We start from the raw sequence: 21,701 nt of genomic DNA, 5'->3' as shown, positions 1-21,701 counted from the left end.
TGCTTTATGGAAAACAGGAAAATGACTCAATAAAACCATCTGGTCACTAAAAAAAAAAAAAAAAGTGTATGACACACTTATGTGTCCCTGCTGTGTGAGTGGCCTAACATAGTATGGGGCCTGCTTAAAGTCACCACTAACAGCTGGTTATCATTCAGTTGCTAGTGTTGGTGCCCAGTTATTGTCAGTTTGGCTTGACACTGGCAGTGGCTGACATCTGATAAGTGGTGGGTCAGTTTATGGGCCCAGGTCTTCAATCTACGCATGTGCTGGAGCTTCTTCGAATTTGAGTTGGATGATTGCAAAAGGTTGCAAGCCATCATGGTTTCCTGGCTTTTACACAGGCTGGACCTTCCTTATGGGGTGATTGCTACACATCCTGCCTTCTCTGGACTTGGTGACTCCCTCACTAAATAGGGACAGGATGGTATTATTTATAGCTTTGGGCAGTTAGACTGAATATTTTCTAAGTTTTTGCCACAGAAGGCTATCTTTAATGAGAATTATATTTACATACAAATGTGTGCATTGGTGGCTATGAAGCACAGATGTTTGCTGTGCATTTGGTTCATGCTGGTACCAGGAATCAGCTAGACATTGGAAGTTGGAGGTGTAATTTTTATATCTACTGCCAGGTCATAAGGTTGTGCTTGAAAGTTCAGAGGGTAAAAGGCCCCATGGTCGTGAAAGCCACAAAAACATTATCTACTCTGGTTGAGGAACTGGCCAGTCTCCAGCTTCTTTTTTGTTCTTATTTATTTTTTCCCTATTTATAGTTCCTAGGAGTTAGAAAATGCTCACTTGTAGCCCATTGTCCTTTTCTTCCTTTTAAGACAAAGACGTCTTTTATTTTAGAAACCCAGTGATCTTTAGTATCATTTTAATGTACGTCTGAGTAAATTTCAGAGTAGGAGGATTAAATGAAATGCAGTATTTACATTTTGCTAATTTTCCCCTTTAGTTAGAAAGCTGCTATTTTGCAGAGAGAGAACTATGTTAAAAATGTACGTATTTTAACTATAAAAATCAATTGTCATAAATTGTATATATAGCAAATCACATGGGAAGTCTTTATTTCCTAATTTAAAAAAGCTGCCTCAAAGAAATGTTTCAGCACAGAGGCACATGGGCCACTTGGCAGACAGCCTAATTGAAACCAAGGGCCCGGGAGAAGAGCTGAACTCTGCATCTGCCGTCCAGAGCTGGCTGCGCTACACTTTGAACCAGTGCTGATGGCTTTGTACACAAAGATCAAAATGAGTTTGTTTTATTCAGCTGGGTTGTGGAGGTGCACGTATTTTGGCTTCTGGATGCAATAAAGCATTGAGCTCTCAGATAAACAAACTATAAATCTAATCAAGCTTGGGCACAATGATAAGTAGATTGCTTGAGAGAGGGAGAAGGAGAGCGGGAGAGAGACACTCACAAGATAAAATGGCCAAATCCCATTTGATGCACTCTAGTACTGAGCATGACTCTTGGTATGTTGCCAATTTTAACAACTATTTTTTCTCCTTCTTCTTTTCCTCCTCCTTCTCCTCCTCCTCTTCTCTCTTCTGGTCATGTTGCAGTGAGATGGCAGATATATTCTCTATTAAAGAACTGTCTTGGGAGCTATATCAGACTTCTTAATGGAAGCAGGTGAATTATTATAAAAGGTTTCTTTTTAAGTTTGAGCTTCAGGACTTGGAAATATTTCCTTCTCTGTTTCTCAAAAACACTATAAGCAAATAATATGCAGGTAGTGTGTTCCTCATGTGCTATTGGTAAACATCATTATCCTATAACTTTTAATTGTCCCAGTTTAGGTGCTAGGAAGTAAAACAAAAGAATGGTGAATGCTCCGTCTTAAACATGTGTAGATGCGGCGCCCCCCCCCCCCCAAGCATAGTTGAGGGTTCCAGCTACGACAAAGGCATGGGAAGGTGTCGCTGATTTATTCATGTGCTTTGGATGCTTCGGCCCACCGCACAACTTCAAATATTGTTGGAATCAGTCCATCTCCTTACTTTACTAAGTAGCTGCCAGATAAACCTCCAGATATGATAAAATATGTGTCCATTAGGTATGACTGAATCCCACAACTGGATTTCACCTGGAATCTGAATGATGAAGTTTTCATAAAGTGAATACATAAGTTGACAGGTTTAGAAACTGCCCATGAAATAAATAACAGTGATTTGGAAATTTCCTCCAGTGTTACAGAAATCCTGTCTGTGCAATAAATAATACATTTCTAAATATAGACACATAATCTGAATCATTAATTAGATATTTAGAGCATGAATAATTGCTTTTTAAAAAACTTTTTTATTGAAATATAATTCCCTCACCATAAGATTCATGCTTTTAAAGTGTACAATTTAAGTGGTCGTTAATATCTTCATGAACCTGTGCAACCATCACTGCTAATTCCAGAACATTTTCATCACCTCAAAAAGAAATGCTGTACCCATTAGCCGTCTTTTGTGGAATTTATTGATGGAATTTTCATGGAACTACCTTCTTTCTAACTTCCAATTTGAATAAATTGTAGTTCTGAAAAAAATCAACTTTGATATTTTTTTCATCTCCAGTTTCCATGCTATTAACATTCTTTTCTGTAGATAACCAAAACATTTCAAGTATCTACCGAAATGTAGCAGAATTTAGAGAGTTCAGCACTAAACTGGATAGCTTGCGTATGAACTACCTAAGTCCTTTAGCATCTCAAAATTTTAGCCTTATTGCATATGAGCCAAGCAGGCTAATACATTACATTGGGTATTACAATGTCCAGAGTATTATGCTAGGATTCATGTTTCTTGTTCAAAATATATATATACAGGGCTCAATAATAATTGTTATAATAATATTATCCTCAATACAACTCATATAAACAGCATAATATGGGATCAAGTGCAACTTGGTTACAAGTAGCAAATAAACAGTGAGTTTACTGTAGTATATCTAGAAGCTCTGGTCTCAGTGGGAGGGAAGATGACAGACATATCAAATGAAAGGAACCAAGGAATCTATAGAAGACAGGGCAGCAGAGATACAGCAGTAGCCATGCTGCAGAAACAGTCAGATGCCATGCCACTTCTGCTACTGCTGCTGTCATGGATATGACCTCCTACTTTCCTGATACCATTGCATTCATTGCTTAAGATTAACAACTAAGAAAAGAGCATCTGATTTACTGAAGGGATGCTAGGTGTCCACTCTGTGGAGAAGCAAGGGAGGAATAATAACTCTGTATGGCTTCTGTGATGGCTAATTTTACCCATCATTTGGCTGGACCACAGTGCTCAGATATTTAGTCAAATGCTATTCTGGATGTTCCTATGAAGGTGTTTTGTTTGTTTATTTTTTTGATGAAATGAACATTTAAATAGGTGTAGTTTGAGGAAAGCACATTACCCTCCAATCAATTGATTGAAGTTCTTAATAGAACAAAGACAGAGCTCCTCCCAGCAAGAAGGAATTTGGACAGCAATCTGCCTTTGGACTTAAACTTCTGGAGTCTCCAGCCTGACGACTACTCCATTAGATTTTGGACTTACCAAGCCACATGCTAATGTGAGCCAATTCCTTAAAATCTCTCTCTCTCTCTCTCTCTCTCTCTCTCTCTCTCTCTCTCTCTCCCTGTTGTTTATATTTCTCTGGAGAATCCTGATTATTTTGTAGGAGATGGCTAGAGCCACTGAAAATTTCTAAAAATGAGGGCTTACTCCAATAAATTTGGATTATTAATAGAAATGGAGGGACTCAATTATGAACAGTCAAAAAGCAAGAAATATCTATTACCTATAATATTTGAAGATAGTGTCTATGTTCTGAGGGATAAAAACTCAGAGATATGGAGTTAATTAGAAATAAATCAGAGGAGGAAGTTTTCTAAAGGAAGAAAGAGGGAGATGAATTGGAGAAGAGGAAGGAGGTATTTATTCTACATCAGGGTAATAACAATGGGCACATGATCTCCCATTGAGGTGGCAGTATAATAGCATATGGAGGAAGTGATGCTGAGCCAGACCTTTGAATAGTCTGAAGTCCTCTACTTTCTGCCTCCAAGAAACCAGTGGCCATGTAAGAACTGCAACTACCCAGAAACCAGCATGCTATGAGCAGTCCAATGGGAATGTCCTGCAGAGAGAGGACAGGATGAGGAGGGAGGGAAGGAGGGAGAGAGGGAGAGAGGGAGAGGGAGAGGGAGAGAGAGAGAGAGAGAGAGAGAGAGAGCGAGCTTAGAAAAGATATGTTTAAAGTTTAGAGCTTACAAAAGGCAAGGACTGAGGCTGGGTGATACCAGTATTTTTATTTTTATATTGAGAAGAATGGAGAGAAAGAGAGAGAAAAAAACATCAATAATGGGAGATAGTCATTGATCGGCTGCCTCCTGCAAGCCCTCTATTGGGGATTGAGCCTGCAACCCAGGCATGTGCCCTTGACCAGAATGGAACCCGGGACCCTTCAGTCAGCTAATGCTCTATTCACTGAGCCAAAACGACTAGGGTGAGAGATACCAGTATTAATGGTCAAGGGAAAAATACCCTGATATTAGTGAAGGAAACAAAATGATTAGAAAGATCAGAATGCAACTGGAAAACACAATGTCATTAACGCCCAAGATATTGAAGGGGGTGGTGGGAACCATTATAGGCAGCAGAAAGAACAGGGGCTCAATGAAGACAATTTAATTTTTAAAGTCAATATTGATCTTGTATAGAGGAATTATATTAGAGTGAATAGTGACACTAAAATGGAGCAGTAATGAAATCTGTTTAGGGTAAATGTCTAATAGTTTGGTTATGGTACTTTAGACAACTAACAACTATAAGCGAGTCCTCTTAAAAGCAAAAGAAACGAAATTCTAATGTGTGTGTGTGTGTGTTTTAGCATAAATTCCTTTTTATAAATGATAACTTTCACAAATAAAATGTGTATACAAATTTATTTTATATGATAAATAGTGAAAGTTTTATTTTATAGGTTTAAATTTATAGAACTTACTTGTAAAGAAATACCAAAAAAAAAAAAAAGAATAAGGATATTTTAAAGAAATTTGGACTTTTGGTTCAAATTTATGGCTACTGTCTTAAATCAAATCAGCAACCCATTTATTTGAATAATTGGTTTTGACAGCACAATCCTGAGCTGCTCTGTGGTGCCCCTTTCACTTGTCCAATGTTACAGAAGTGGACATGCGGAGGGGGAACAATTAAAGAGACCAACGAGGAGATATACACTTCCCAGGAAACGTCACATTTTCAAGACGTTCAGTCTACACATAGTGATGGCAGGGAAGCTTGACACCAAAGTCTGCATAGAAACAATTTAACCTGGGAGTCAATACGAATACTAGTTTCTCCGGTGTGTTAAAGTTTGCTACATATTGCATTATATATTTCTCTAGTTTTTAAAATAGTCAAGATATGTCTAAAATTTACTTTCTATCAAATATTTGTGTGACTCTTGAAGCTTCTCCATAGACCTGTGAAAACGTACTGGTTTAGATGAAATAAAGGGAAAGCTTTAAGGCACTTTGCTTTCAGCAAAACTATTTTGGGCATAAAGTACTTTCATTTGGGTAGAAAAACCTATATTAACTATATTCTCCAGATTCTAGTCTGTGCTTATTTAATTTTAAATTACTTGTTGTTTCACCAATTTTGAATAAATGTGCTCTTCAATCTTTCTCATGAAAATTGGGTCATTTCTTTTTGTACTACCCACTTTCCATAAGTTTGCCTTTTTTGGAGAAAGTCTGACTGCCAGCCGTATGGCTCACTAAATTCTGCTCAATACCATGCAAGGACAATGGGATAGTCTTTCAGTTTGCTTATATTATTAGGTATTATGTCAGTATTATAGATATCAGAAGGCATTTTAGCTCCATAGATGAGACAGACAGTATCTAAATAAGTACTGTGACACCTGTTAGTCTCAGTCAAGACTATGGGTATCATTAGCAGAGAAGCACGTTAGGGCTTGAGTGGAGGCTCGGCCATCTCTACTTCAAGGTTGGATCTGCCTTAATTTTGCTGGTAGCTGTGTAATACGGACACCTCTGTTTTGGACACAAGAGGAAGAAAACTGTTCTGATGCTACAGTTTTTGAAATGTAACACCATTGTCTGATGCTGTTACTAAGTGCAGTTGTTCACACCTAACCACATATTTATCATCTTGCATTGTTACCTCAAGATATTTCTTTTCCGATGAGACCCTAATAGCTTTATGCGGGAAGCCTTGTCTTCCCTATGTTACTGTGGGCTCTTTGAAGACAATGGGCAATGTCTCATAATTTTAATTGTCACTCTGTACAGAGTGGTTTCGGACCCATAGTAGAAATGTAATAGAGATTAATTAGCTAATTAATATAATATTTATTGGGCTCCTATGCCATGTCAGAGGCTATGCTAAATACTATATGCACAACAGTGATATGACACAAGTTCTACTCAATAAATTAATAAATTGCAAAAGTAAAATGGATAGATATATATACATATACTATGATTATAAGCTATATATACAGTGTAAATATACACTAATTCACCTTTCTTTTTCTATATTTAGATAAAAATAGGGAGCTTCAAAACTTACTTGAATTTGAAACTTTAATATTGATTTTATCGTAGATAATCTAGTATTTTTGTTGTTGTTAACTTACCAAAGTGCATTCACTACAAATAAGGTTATTAAAATATGGAGGATTTATTTTTATTAAGAAACTAGAGGCCTGGTGCACAAAATTTGTGCACTCGGGGGGGGGGAGGGAGGGTCCCTCAGCCCAGCCTGTGCTCTCTCGAAGTCTGGGACCCATCAGGAGATAACAACCTGCTGGCTTAGGCCTGCTCCCAGGTGGCAGAGGGCAGGCCCAATCCCTAGGTGCAGCCCCTGGTCGGGCTCAGAGCAGGGCTGATTGGGGAGCTGGGGCGCCGCCCCCTGTCATCACAGAGCAGGGCGGATCAGGAGGTTGCGATGCCACCCTCAGTCACGCTCAGGGTAGGGCCGATTGGGGAGTTGGGGCACCGCCCCCTGTCACACTCAAGGCAGGGTCGATGGGGAGGTTGCGGCGCCACCCCCTGTCACGCACAGAGCAGGGCCAATCAGGGGGTTTGGGCGCTGCCCCCTGTCACGCTGATCCCGGTGCCGGGAGGCCTCTCAGCTCCACTGATCCCGGTGCTGGGAGGCATATTACCCTTTTACTATATAGGATAGAGGCCTGGTGCATGGGTGGGGGCTGGCTGGTTTGCCCTGAAGGGTGTCCTGGATCAGGGTGGGGGTCCCCACTGGGGTGCCTGGCCAGCCTGGGTGAGGGGCTGAGGGCTGTTTTCAGGCTGGTGGGTGACTGAAGCTCCCAACCGCTCCTTTTTTTCTTTTTCTTTTTCTTTATTCTGGGCCAGCTTTAGCTGTGGCTCCAGCTCTGCGGCCTCTGCTGCTGGGAAAGCGGAAACCCTCGAGCCCAGACTTGTTTGTGTTCTACAATCGAAACTCTGTATCAACTCCAGCTCTGAGATCCCAGCTCGCTGAAAGCAGGTTTCTGGAGTTTTGTTTAGCTTCTATATGTTACTATGTTTCAAACTGTCCGCTCAGAGGCCTGCAAGGCAGGTGGGGAACGTTGGAGTCCGCCGTCACTGAAGCAAGCAAGCCTCATGTTCAGTTTAAGCTGCCTGGCTGCCGGTTGCCATCTTGGCTGTCAGTTAATTTGCATATCTCGCTGATTAGCCAATGGGAAGGGTAGCGGTCGTACGCCAATTACCATGTTTCTCTTTTATTAGTGTAGATTTCTATGATTATTACTTTATTTTAATCTAGGAGTAATATGTTAGCAAGACATTTATTAAAACTCTTTGTGCCTTAGTTCTTAATTAAAGTACATTCTCAGTTTGTTGAAGCCTGATCTGATTTTGTGTTTTCTGAGAAAGCCAGGTAGAAAATGCTTCATGTTGGATATTTCTCCTCCTTGTGTTTTAGAAGTGGAAAATAATTTTAAGTAAACCTTTATGCTATGGAGGCATCCTGCTTCAAGTTGAAACTTACTTTAAAACCTGCATGATCTTAATCTCTTACTCTGAGCCTTCCCTTAGGCCTCCACATCAGGAATTCTAGTATTTCTTCTTAGCACAAGCTCTGGTCCAGACTTTCCCATTAATCAGCATGGAACAAGATCATTAATTAAGGTGGATGAAAAATAAAGGAAGAGAGAATGAAAACCTGGGAAGTTGAGTAAAATAAACTTGGAGTGCACAGTGAACCTAATGTTTCATTTTTTTCCCCTTTATGTCTCAGAACCTCTCAGATTCTTGCATGAAACAGAGTTTCTTCTCGGGCTTAAGCTCTGAAGTTCTAATAAATGGTATGTCCCCATTCAAGATGAAGCCAATTGGAGAATTCTTTTTTTAAAATATATTTTTATAGATTTCAGAGAGGAAGGGAGAGGGAGAGAGAGATAGAAATATCCATGATGAGAGAGAATCATTGATCAGCTCCCTCCTGCACCTTGACCGGAATCTAATCGGGACCCTTCAGTCTGCAGGCCAATGTTCTATCCACTGAGCAAAAACAGCTAGGGCTAACTGGAGAATTCTTGATGAAGTTCTCAAAATATCTGAAATATAGGCTATTGGGAAAGATGATCAATTTAATCTCTCATAGTGATAAACTTGAATAAACTGTATGGTCAACCACATAGACAGCTGCCTTACAATTGGCAAATATCATTCCCCAGGCAGGATGTAGGCCTGCCATGGCTGTTCTTGGACTCTTCAGAGGGTGCTGTGAGGCTTCAGAAAGCTATGGTAGGAGGTGGGGGAGATTACTGTGAATTCCAGTTGCTGACATCCCAATGACTACAGCTGTTGCTTCTTTGATCTAGAACCCTGAAGTAAATGCAGAATCTGAAGGCTATACTAGTGTTAAGATAAAGAATAAAGGAAAGCAGATAATTAGTATATCTATTTTCACTGGTGAATATCGACTTAACAGAAGAATATTGATTTTTATGGGATTTTTTTTGCTTATAATGAAATATCTATGAATTAGCTGTGATTTAATTTTTAATTATGCACAAGCTTTTAATGAAATTTAAAATATAACATGTGATTACAATGTGGAGATAATAAATAGGCCTGCAAGGGATAGATGCCCCCCCCCCTTTTTATATATAGCTGTGACTTAGATATGTAAGAAGTTGTGCAGGTTTTCCAATGGAATTTAAATTACATGATGTAAAAAAGACAGCATTTTAAAAAACTGATATGAACAATTAGTCATATTTAGGATACTGAATAAAGAGATAACAGTGAGGAAAGTTTATTTCAAACAGAGTATCAGACATAACTGGGGAATGTCAATTTAATAAACGAATCATTTTCTATCCTCAAAGTCATAAATAGCAGCATATACAATTTTTGGCTTGGGTTACTCTGTACTATGATATCTCACTGAGAATTGATTTAACACTTTAGCAACTATACTTTTTTGTGTGCATATTACTTATTGATTCTTTTTTCCTGGATTGCCTATAATAGTATAGATATAGCATTATATTTACAAAAAATAGAATTTAATTGTTTGAAGTTTTCATTCACTGGTTAAAAATATTTTTTATACTCAGAAGTGCTGAATACATTTTAAAAACGAGGATTTAACGCTTCAAACGTCAAGTCAATAAATTTTTACACAGTTTTTGTATGAAAACTGAAGAAAAGTTAGTGATTATGCCATCACTGTCAGCAGTATATATTTAGTTACAAGAAAATGTGACTTATGTTTTTAAAATTTGACACCTAATTTGGAACTTACCGAATGTGGTTACTTTCACAGCCTCCCTAAGATGTCTATGTTTTAAGAAAAAATTTCAATCTAAATCAGAGACCAACAGAAATTGGAGATATGGTCCCAGAAAAGACAGTTTGGTGAAAAAAATTACATTGCCCCTTCCTCATGCCCTTTATTTTCGTCCTGTTCTTCTGAATGGGGAGCAATTGAATTTCTCCTTGGAGACAACGCGGCACAGATGGTCATCATCACATTTGTCTCTTCCTCTGCTTTTACCCTATTTCTGGAGTAACTCACATCTAAATGTGCCATTGACGGTGATATTAGAGGCTAATCAAAGTTTAGAATTCTGCATGGTGGTTCTGGAGGATGCATTTAAACACTGAACAATACATCCAGCTCACAGACAATCTTGTCATCATCTATTCTGAGTGTCTAAGAGAGCATGTCCATCTTGCTCTCTAATCTAAGTTTTGGTCTTCATTGTCAGGGAATTGGTCAAGGTCCCAGTCTAGCAAGGAATGAGGAGAAAAATCTCTTCTTAGCATCAAAATCTGCCTTGCCCACTCCCCATCCTTAGTAATCATTAAGTACACAATGCATTGGGCCCTGAGGGAGCAGGCTTAAGTAGTAGTTAAAACTCCTTGAACTGCCTTTGCTTTGTCCAGCTTTGTTCAGTGGGACATTCAAGCTGAGGTGCTGTCTTCCTTAGGGGGTAAAGGGAGGAAGGAGAAGGAATTGAAATATCTGGTTTGGGGGCTGGGGTTTTTTAGAGAGAGAAAAGCCTCAGGAGGATTTTATGAAACGTTGCAAGCTAAATATTCTTCTGTTTGTATCAGAAATTTTGTTCACTAAAAATCTGTCTTTAGCCAAAACCGGTTTGGCTCAGTGGATAGAGCGTCAGCCTGCGGACTGAAAGGTCCCAGGTTTGATTCCGGTCAAGGGCATGTATGTACCTGGGTTGCGGGCATATCCCCAGTAGGAGATGTGCAGGAGGCAGCTGATCGATGTTTCTCTCTCATCGATGTTTCTAACTCTCTATCTCTCTCCCTTCCTCTCTGTAAAAAAAAATCAATAAAATATATTTAAAAAAAATCTGTCTTTGTGCTAAATTCTTATGAGTGAGGTAGGTTTCTGGGATGTACCAAGTGCGAGTACTGACTCACCTTGAAGTGAGGGCCTGAAATTCCTCTCCTTGATGAGGGAGGAAGAACAAATGCTTATCTTTGGACAAACATTTGAAAGATTGCTTATTAGCCCTGGCAGGGTAGCCCAGTTGGTTAGAGTGTCATCCTGAGACGCCAAGTGTGAGATTAATCCCCAGTCAGGGCACATACAAGAATCAACCAATGTAGTCAGATTAGCTACTGTTTTGGAAGGAAAGAAATAGATTCCTGTCACAACATTCTAGAAGGATTAAAAACTTAACTAATTAAATCAAGTAAATACATAAAAACTTGTACACAATGTTCATAGCATCATTATTCATTATAGTCGTCCCTCAAGTCTTTCAAAGTATATATGGTTTCTCTCTCATCAATGTTTCTATCTCTTTATCCCTCACTCTCTCTCTCTCTAAAATAATCAATAAAAACATATTAAAAAATCAACAAATGAATGCATAAATAAGTGAAACAAGTCGATATTTCTCTCTCTCTCTAAACTCAATACTTTTTTTTAAGTCTTGTTCATTTTATTTTGTGGACAGTTTTAATTTTTGAAATGAGACTGGGTAGTGACTTGAACCTACAGGAGTTTTTGTTAAATGAAAAAAGTCATGGAATCTGCCTACCTTTTATCCAGGGGCAAGGAAGGACTATGCCCATTGAAGATGATTAAAGAGATAGTAAAATTACTTTCATGAAGATGTGTTAATATTTCTGCATATTCAATGCATTGATTATGCTCCACACTCTTAAAATTCCAATACCTCTAGTTTTTCACTTCCCATGAATTTCTCAACATACCATCATTATTTTTTTAGTTCAAACCACTTCACTTGAGCTGCTCTGGCCCCTATTACCACGAATTCTACAATTGTTCAAATTGATAGATCTGATAAGTCTCGATATCATTTGTTCTCCCTGCAGCATTTGTCTGTGTTCACTATCATTTATTCTTTAATATCCCCTGTTTCAGATTCTAAGGTACCATTACCTCCTGGTGACTTGCCACCTCTTGGATCAGTCCTTTGAATCTCTTTCCTCTTCTGTACCCTAGCTCTATTTTTAAAAAAGTTGATGACCCTGGGGGTTTACGCCTCAACGTATGCTCTCTTTCATTCTGTGAATTTCCCCAGGATGATTTTTCTCTTTTCTGCCAACCCTCAGCTATTCTGACCTTCAGCCCCAGAGATTTCTTTATGCATGGAATATCTCTGTTTCAAATTCCATATGTCCCCCGAACTGAATTCTTCATGTTTTACTTCCAAATTGGCTACTTCTTTTGGCATATACTAACCTAATTTATAGCACCATTATTCACAACACCCCATCCTCTGCCAAAGTCAGTAACCTGGGAGCGATCCCAGACTCCTCACAGACCTTCATTCCACATCAAATCAGTCACCACGCCCTGGAGATAAAAACCTTTGGAAGAGCCCATGAATCTATCTGTTCCATGTTGTCTTCAGTGATAATGCCTTAGGTTAGGTCTTTATTGGGTCTGACCTGAGTTTCAGAAACCGTCGTTACTACTTTAAATTTCAGATCTATACTATTGCAAAGGTTTTCTATTTTTCCCCTCTAAAAATAAATTACAAAAATTATTCAAACCCTCTTTAATTAATAAAATAAATTACAAATTCCTTAGCAGTGCAAAGCCCTTATGATCTGACCACTGTCTATCTACCAGTTTTGCAATAGGAGGGTAATATGGTGACACTGAGCATGTCATTTTCTATCAGCCAGTCCAGGGTTTTCATCCTGGCTTTGCCACTCACTGTCTGACCATGGGAAAAGTATTAAATAACCCCTCTGAACTTTAGGGTATTTTGGGGGGCGGTGGTAAAATGTGGGTCAGTATATAGAACCATGGCAAAAATTAAAGGAAACCATGTATGTGATGCATCTGGTACATAAACAATGCTCAATATATTTTATTTTTCTATTTTTTCTCATTTTATTCCCTTTAGTCTGTGGGCCAGCATACTGGAATGCATGAGTCACCTTGACTCTACTCTTTTGGTTCTATCCACTTATGCTGTTTCATATGGTATTCCTTCTAAAAGTTAACTCTCTCTCCCTGCTGGAAAGTTCCTTCTCATTCTAGAAGATGAAGCAGAAGTGGTGTCATTTTTTTCTGTAATGCACCCCCTAACACCCAACGCAAAAGTAACTACTGTCGGCTCCCCCCCCTTGCATTTCTTTTTGTCTTTTGCATTTGCCAAGTCAGCTCTTATGTCATTGTACCAGAACAGTGAGGCACTAGGACATGGAGAGCATGCAGCCAGTCATATGATCCTGTTCTGAGAAGTTGGAATGATAACAATACAAATCTAAAAAATGCATAAAGGACCAGAGATGTTCTTCTATCATCGTGAATCTTGCACTGTCCAGTCTTATGGCAGGACTGTCTTTATCATTAAAAATGAGTATGGGAGGAGGAACCAAGATGGTGGCATAGGTACACACCTATACTTGCTGCCTTGCACAGCCACATCAAAACTACAACTAAAAGACAAAACGGATATCATCCAGAGCCATGGGAAGGCTGGCTGAGTGTATATTCTACAACTAGAAGGAAAGAGAAAAGCACATTGAGATGGGTAGGAGGTGCAGAGATGTGGAAGTGCGGATGTACAGAGGTGTGCGCGGAAAGGGCTGGCAATTGGTGGCGCTGTTGTCTTTTTCAATAGGGAGGGAGGTACAAGCTCCCAATTGCTCTGAACTCCAGTTCCAGGCGAGACTCTGGGGACCCAGACTCATATGGGGAGAAACTGGACTGTCTGGCATCGGGACAGGAACGCGAGGGCAGCTTTTTCGCAGAGGTGCTTGCAGCAATCATGGTTCCTGCATGGGGCTGCAGGACACGGAGACCTGGGGAACTCTCCGAGGCAGGGCTAACTGGAAGCCATTGCTGTTTGCTCTGCCCTGGTGATTCCCTGAGACCCTGCCCCACCCAATTTACACCCCCACCCAAGCTGTGAGCAGAGGTTTTTGCATATGAATGGCCTGTTCTTTTGCAGTCTAAAACCTAATGAACTGCTGCTGGGTCAATGAGCACCAAAGCTTCCAAAAGAAGGCCTAAGGCTCTACAGCAGCCTGCATTGCTTCACAGCTGGGCCTCATCTGAGCACTTCCAAACCCCAAACAAAGAGGAGGAATCTGCAGATCTCTCTGTAGTTCCTGCTGGGTGGCCTCAGGAAGTGGCTGACTTTGCACCTCTTTAGAGATCCAAGAGCCAGTGTACCCAGTGGTCAATGTGAGACCATAACAGATTACAATTCTTCACATCCATAAGTGATACACTCAAGGGGCAGACTCAGTGAGCACTAAAGCCCCACTGAAACAAGTTCTGCCCCATAAGGGTTTCTCCAGCACAGCAGTTCTCCCATTGTAAACACAGCTGGTCCTCACAGCCAGTTGGCCTGATAGTCAATTCCTCCCAGTGATACCAACAGCAATCAAGGCTTAACTACAACAAGACTGTTCACACAGCTCACAAAGAGGTGTACCAAGAGTGTCCACCTCAGGTAATTAGGGAGGCTGAGCCACTGGGCCCTATATGACACCTAGCACAGAAAGCCACTCTATCAACACAGGGAAGCAGCCAAAATGCGGAGACAAAGAAACAGGTCACAAATGACAGAAATGGAGGAAAGCAAACTACTGGATATAGAGTTCAAGGCCATGGTTATAAGGTTACTCAAGAATCTTCTAGAAACCTCAGAGAAATTTAGTGAGACCCTCAAGGATATGAAAAAGGACCAATTAGAAATTAAACATACACTGACTGAAATAAAGAATAATATACAGAGATCCAACAGCAAACTAGAGGATCCCAAGAATCAAGTCAAAGATTTGAAATATGAAGAAGCAAAAAACACCCAACTGGAAAAGTAAAAAGAATCCAAAAATATGAAGATAGTATAAGGAGCCTCTGGGACAACTTTAAGTGTAACAACATCCGAATTATGGGCGTGCCAGAAGAAGAGAGAGAGAGCAAGATATTGAAAACCTATTTGAAGAAATAATGACAGAAAACTTCCCCTACCTGGTGAAAGAAATAGACTTATAAGTCCAGGAAGCACAGAGAACCCCAAACAAGAGGAATTCAAAGAGGATCACACCAAGCACATCATAATTAAAATGCCAAGGGCAAAAGACAAAGAGAGAATCTTAAAAGCAGCAAGAGAAAAACAGTTAGTTACCTACAAGGGAGTACCCATACGACTGTCAGCTGATTTCTCAACAGAAACTATGTAGGGAGAAGGGAGTGGCAAGAAATATTCAAAGTGATGAATAGCAAAGACCTACAACCAAGATTACTCTACCCAGCAAAACTATCATTTAGAATTGAAGGTCAGATAAAGAGCTCCACAGATAAGAAAAAGCTAATGGAGTTCATCACCACCAAACCAGTATTATATGAAATGCTGAAGGGTATTCTTTAAGAAGAGGAAGAAGGAGAAAAGATTAAAATTATAAGCAACAAAGTGACAACAAATACATATCTATCAACAAGTGAATCTAAAAATCAAGCGAATAAACAATCTGATGAACAGAATAAACTGGTGAATATAATAGAATCAGAGGCATAGAAAGGGAGTGGACTGACAATTCTCCGGTGGAGGGAAAGGGGGTGTGGGAGGTGTGGGAAGAGACTGGACTAAAGTCGTACACCTATGGACGAGGACAGTGGGGGCGTAAGGGCATGGGGTGGGGTGGGAACCAGGTGGAGAGGAGCTATGGGGGGGAAAAAGAGTAACAACTGAAATAATCTGAACAATAAAGATTTATTTTAAAAAATAAAAAGAAATAACTAAAAAAATGAGTATGGGAAATTTGTGTGATACTTACTGAAATTTATTGTTTTATAAAACAGAGACTATGAGGAAAGGTGATCATGGCTGATAGCGCTCAAAAGAGGTAGAAGTCATCAAAAACAAATCTTAGCCATGACACATTGTAACGTGGAGGAGATGACTGTGGATTTTCTGGCATCAGTGAGCACCAGCTGATTGTGGATAGCTTAAATTACTGCAGGAATTACAGATATAGTAACCAAAAAAACTTCCTGAGGGAGGAGATTACTACATAATGAAATATTTCCAGGTGGCGGTGGCACTTCCTCAATACCCCCTTTCAGGGTTTAAAAGTGATTCGTCTTCATTATCAGAGAATGCACCAGTTGGCCCATCAAGGTCTCCTCCAACCACAGGAGCTTCTAAATGGCCTCAAATAAGGAACGCTTTACTCTCATGCAAATGCAAGCATAATAAGTTTTCCTTAAAGCTAGTAAACCCTTTTTATTGTAAGCAGTACTTGCACCGGGGGAGACCAAGGTTCACAGATGGATAGCATAAACTCATATAATTATACAACATATCTGCAAATAATTTTTTGGCTTTGTGCATGTAATTTGTGTGTCATTGCCCAAACATCCTCTTTTAAAAATATAACTCAAATGTGCTTAACGGGGCATCAAGCTCTTTAGTCTTCATAGTGACATTTTTCAAAAATAAGTTACAGCAGACATGAAAGCAGATAGTTGGCCTGTCTTCCGTGGGGCCTAGGTGATTGAGTGGATTGTAAAGGTAGAAGGGACCATGGGTTTCCAGACAGAGAATTGCCATGTCATGAGCCATTACATAGCATGTGGGAAGTTGGCAACCAGCCAGATGGAGCCTGAACTGGCTTTACTACTGCTCTTTTCTGCCAATGAACTGGAAGTATGCACCTCTTACTGTGTTTTCTCTTTCCTTCCCACAGATGATAACAACTCTGTATGGAGACTGACCACCTTTCCACTTCTACAATTTCTGATCTGACTCCTTTGCCCCCCTCCCTTGATCTAATATAGTTTTGTCTCAGAGCAGTGGCTTAGTCCAAATCTGCCTGTGGCATCATGCTTTCTGTTCCTAACATTCTTATATTGGGATAAAAATGATGCAACCCTTCAGTCCCGGGACTGCTTTTTAGATCTCTATAGCAGCTGCTTGCTGACTATAGAACATCATAAGAATGAGCTCACTGGTTCTTAACTAGAGGGAGTATCACCCCCAGAAAGTGTATCTTTACATGGAGACCTTTTGGCACCATTGACACTTAGTAGGTGGTAGCCAGGGATGAAAGCATCTTGCAAGGACTGGAGAAGTTCAGCCCTACAAAGGTTTGCCTTACCCCCCAAAGCCAATGTGCCTCTGCTGAGAAGCAGGTTAGATTTAGAATTGTCCTGATGCTTGCCTGAATGGCCAGGAAGCAACCTAAAGGCACATTGACTCTTTGCTCAGGAAGGTTTTGTGGAGAAGAGGTTTTATATTATTTTTTGAGACACCAGACCTTTACTATCAAAGATGACAATTTTATCTAGGAACTTGAGTTCCTAACAAGGAATCCAGAGCAAGAGTCTACTTAAAACATTTCTACAACTCCAGCTAAACATAGGGGAAAAGAAGTTTATTTAAGATATAACAACTATTTAGTGGAAAATCCCCTTAATCATGATAGATTCAGAAAGCCCTGTCTTTGAATACCTCTTCAGCATTTACTACCTGTAGGACCTGAAGAAGGTGCTTGCTCCTGAACCTCCATTTATATCTGTAGATTTCCTTCTGTAGGAGTATTACAAGGGGTTGTTGAGAAAATTAGTTTAATACTTAAGTGTTACCACAATATGTTGGCACTTAAAAAATTGTAGCTCAGTGTGTGAATGTTGACCTATGAACCAGAAGGTTACGGTTTGATTCCTGGTCAGGGCACATGCCGGGGTTGCAGGCTTGATCCCCCCCCCCCAGTGGGGGGGCATGAAGGAGGCAGCCAATCAATGGATCAATGGTTCTCTTATCATTGATGTTTCTATCTCTTTCCCCCTCTCCCTCACTTTCTGAAATCAATAAAAATATCTTTAAAAAATTGTAGCTAATAAAAAATAACCAGTAACATTAGTAATAGTGTGATTATTCAGAGTAGGAAAAAATAAACTATTATCTGAATCTAATTGATAGTCCATTAAATGTCTTCTATATAATAAATATATTACCAAAAGCCTGATGAGATTATAAACAAGATAACACTCTTTGGTAATAAGTACACAAAAATGTGTGCGGAGGAGGAAATGTAGTAAAGAGAAAATTATTTTGGTTTCTGGTACAATTTCTTCTCATTAATTATATAGCTGCTTCCCATCCCAGGTCTGGTTGCCTTTAACTTTAAAAGCTGAGGATCTCTTAAGGGACTAAACATTCAATTATTCAATATTATAATACTATCCATTAACATCACCTACTATGATTTTTGTTGCTGTGAGCTTTCATTTAGGAGAATTATTGTGTAATTAGCAGCATCTTGGAATAATTCAGTGTTGGAGGGTGAGAACATTGAAACCATGGGCCCTTGCTCTATTCATCCATCATGTACATCTGTGTACAAGAAAGAGCTATACTATGTTGAAGTAGAAACTTAGGAAAAAAATACAGTGCTCAACAAGATGACTTTTTGAATTCATATAAGACAAATAATGGTCCTATGTCATTTCTTCCTATCAATTCCAGATGCATTCAAAGATTTACCAGACTTTCCAGTAGTTGCTTTGTGGCTCATGTCTCCAGTGAATCTCTGAGATCTATTGTTCTCTTAAAACAATACTCTGTTGCCCAATCACTCTGAGGCAGCTGAAATTTTCAGGTGCTATGGCTGTTGGTGTGTTGGGAGGGGGGTATTTTAATTTCCTTAAATGATAATGTATTTTTAAGTTCTCTACCAGAAATTTAGAAGATGCAGATTAATTTTTAGTTGTACCTAAAGAGTTTAGCTGGAAACTTGTTTAAATACATAAGGAAAATGCCTGAGAAAAGGCAACTTTCCATTTACATATTTGAGAGCCTTTACTCATTGTAGCCCTTGACTTGAGAGTTTGGCCTTTCTACCACTGCCTCACTTATAGCTTATGTTCTTGATTCATAGGAATATAACATGTGTTCTTTTCTCCATAAATCTGAACTGTAGCAGCTTAACTGTTCAATAAACTATTTATAAAGCAATAAAAGGCTAAAAAATTGGGAAAAGTCTTTGGGGAATACTGGCTGCTTAAATGTTATCCCAAAGAAATAAAATAATATTAAAAAATAAATAATTTATTAAATATATAATATAAATTATTAGCATTTTATAGTAGTTTATATGTACAATATTAAACTATATTATAAATGTAATTTTACAATAGGTTTCATTATAATTATACATTTTGATTTAATGAATAATTATTTTTTGCATAGTTAATCATTTAAGTAATCTGTATATATAAAAGCCCAGTGACTGAATGGTGGAACAACCAGCATGACCTGTCTACCAGTTGCTATGATGCACACTGACCACCAGGGGGCAGACGCTCAATGCAGGAGCTGCCCTGTGGTGGTCAGTGTGCTCCCACAGTGAGAGCAATGCTCTATTGACCCTGACCAGGATGAGCAGCTGCTCCCACAGCGGGCCGATCCCCACAGGCCACACCCCCCACCAGTGCACGGATCTGTGCACTGGGCCTCTAGTTATATATAAAGTGAAAAAGTCAATAAATTTAGGTGATCAGAAATTAAAACTTTATTGTCAACATGAACATGATTCCTCTGGAGGTAGAAACTGTATTCAGACAATATCTTTTCCACTTCTGTCCCCAGAGTTTTTTTCTGTTTGTTTGTTTTTCCAGAATTTGAATTCTGAAACATTAAGGCAGGTAGAGCTAAGGTATTGGGAGAGAAGGGTCAGCACAGTGATCCTTACTGTTGCTTGCCTGTTTATGCAAGCAAGCATCCACTCCCATCTGGTATCAGTGCTGGCACACATCTCTCAGTATTTTCATTTCTGTCTGCAGGGTCCCTTCAGGTCCTGGCACAACTGAGATTTGAGCAATTCCAGTTAAAGTGCCAGAACTCTTAACCAGTTCATTATACATGACTGTGTGATCATGGTGGTATAGCTGTCACTTTCATCATTAAAAGGTAACTAAAGAAATTGTGACTGTGAACAAGAATGAAAGATCCTGATTATTTTAGGTGCCAAAATAAGTTCCCATCTAAGAAAACTCAGAATTGTGAGAGAAGGATGTTTTGAAGGCTAGATTGGGCAGAAAAAGTGCCAGAACATATTGATGATTATTGCTATTACCTTGTCTTTCTTACTGGTAGTCAGAGGTTAGTGTGGGCTGGGGAATACGAGTTTCATTATTCTTTCTAAAAATTCACAAGATAAAAATGATGCATATAGAATAGGTAAGAAGTAGGTTTTCCTCAAACTTCTAGATCTCAATTCCTTTTTTAAAAACAACTTTTGCAGTTTTCTATGATCCTTGTGTTTTCCATCCCCACAGACAACACTTCAGGAACTCATAAAGATGTAAAGTGCTTCAGAAGATGGGAACATTCAGAATATGAACAGATAAATTGTCAACTGAGGATGACAAGCATTGTGAGAAACAACAGTTGGCCACTTCCTCATTCCCTTCCTGGTATCTTTTCAGTCACAGGAGGGAGAAACAAAACAGTAGAAAGAATCAGGTTACCATCATGTACACTGATTACTGTCACTGGTTAAGTATTAACTTAATAATCCATTCTTCATATAAGATGGTGCCTGACCTACCATTCCCAGTACATGTTTTTTGAGCTATTTCCCATGCATGCCACATTGCAGGAGAACTTTCGTGGTCACTATGAGGCCTGTTCCTCTAAAGCAGGAGTTTTTAATTTTCATTGTTCTTGTCTCAGAGCCCTTTGTTCAAAAGGCCAAAATGTAAACCAGATGAAAACAGCTGTTCTGTGGGAAGCAGATACATGAGGGGGCTCATCATGCTGCTCTTCTGCTACTCCAAAGGCCCTGAAGAACCTTGCTCTGCAGCATTCTTAACTTTCTGTTAAAACAAATTTCAGGGACACGATGGGTTTTCCTAGAAAGGGGAATCTCCAAGTGGAGAGGCTCAACAGACTGAGTTGCTCCGTCTCTGCTCCCTTTAGACTCACATGTTTCTTAAGATGTGCACGTTTTAAACCAACTCCATACTCAGGGTAGCCTTCTATTAAGTCATTGGCCTTTGACTTCTCATCACAAACTGACAAGGTAGTGATTTAAGATATTGGTGTTTAGTTATTTCCTTCTCCTAAAGGAGTTGGTTTCTCTCCCCAACCATAGGCTTGTGGAGGATAGAGACTATGTATCCAGGGGCATAATGCTGTGCCTGGCACATTCTAGACATTGAGTACATATTTGCTGATTGAGTGAATGTGATAATGAATGAATAACCAAGGGGTGGGGAGCATAGAGAGTTCAGGAAATCTAAAAAGAGTACAATCAAAGAAACCTATAGTTTTCTAAAGCTCTGATTAGCTGTCTTGCCATTAGGCTTATGAACTTGTCTCATCTTATTCTTCATTTTGAGTCAGATGGCCTCAAGAGGTCTCTGGGCTTTTATGACCTATCTCCCAGCTGTTGTACTTAGTACCATCTTGAAACTATCCTTTGGGTATGTTCTATATGGTCTTCTCTCTCATGCATCTTGAAATGCCCATGACTAAGGCAAAGGTAGCTGGTGCTGTCTTGTAACTAATGGATGGGTCTATTCTGGTTTCTGTGTATTTTTCTGTATTTGTTTTGTTTAAGAACTACCAGAAATAATCTCATGAATCATATTAGTCTCCGGGGTGGAGATTAAATACGAGCTTTACTTGTGCAAACCTTAATATATAACCATATTTAAATGCAATTCATACATAACATTAAA

The sequence above is a fragment of the Myotis daubentonii genome, chromosome 6 (genome assembly GCF_963259705.1).
Source record: "Myotis daubentonii chromosome 6, mMyoDau2.1, whole genome shotgun sequence".
In the NCBI taxonomy this organism is placed as follows: Eukaryota; Metazoa; Chordata; class Mammalia; order Chiroptera; family Vespertilionidae; genus Myotis; species Myotis daubentonii.
Note: the sequence above shows the minus strand (reverse complement) of the source record.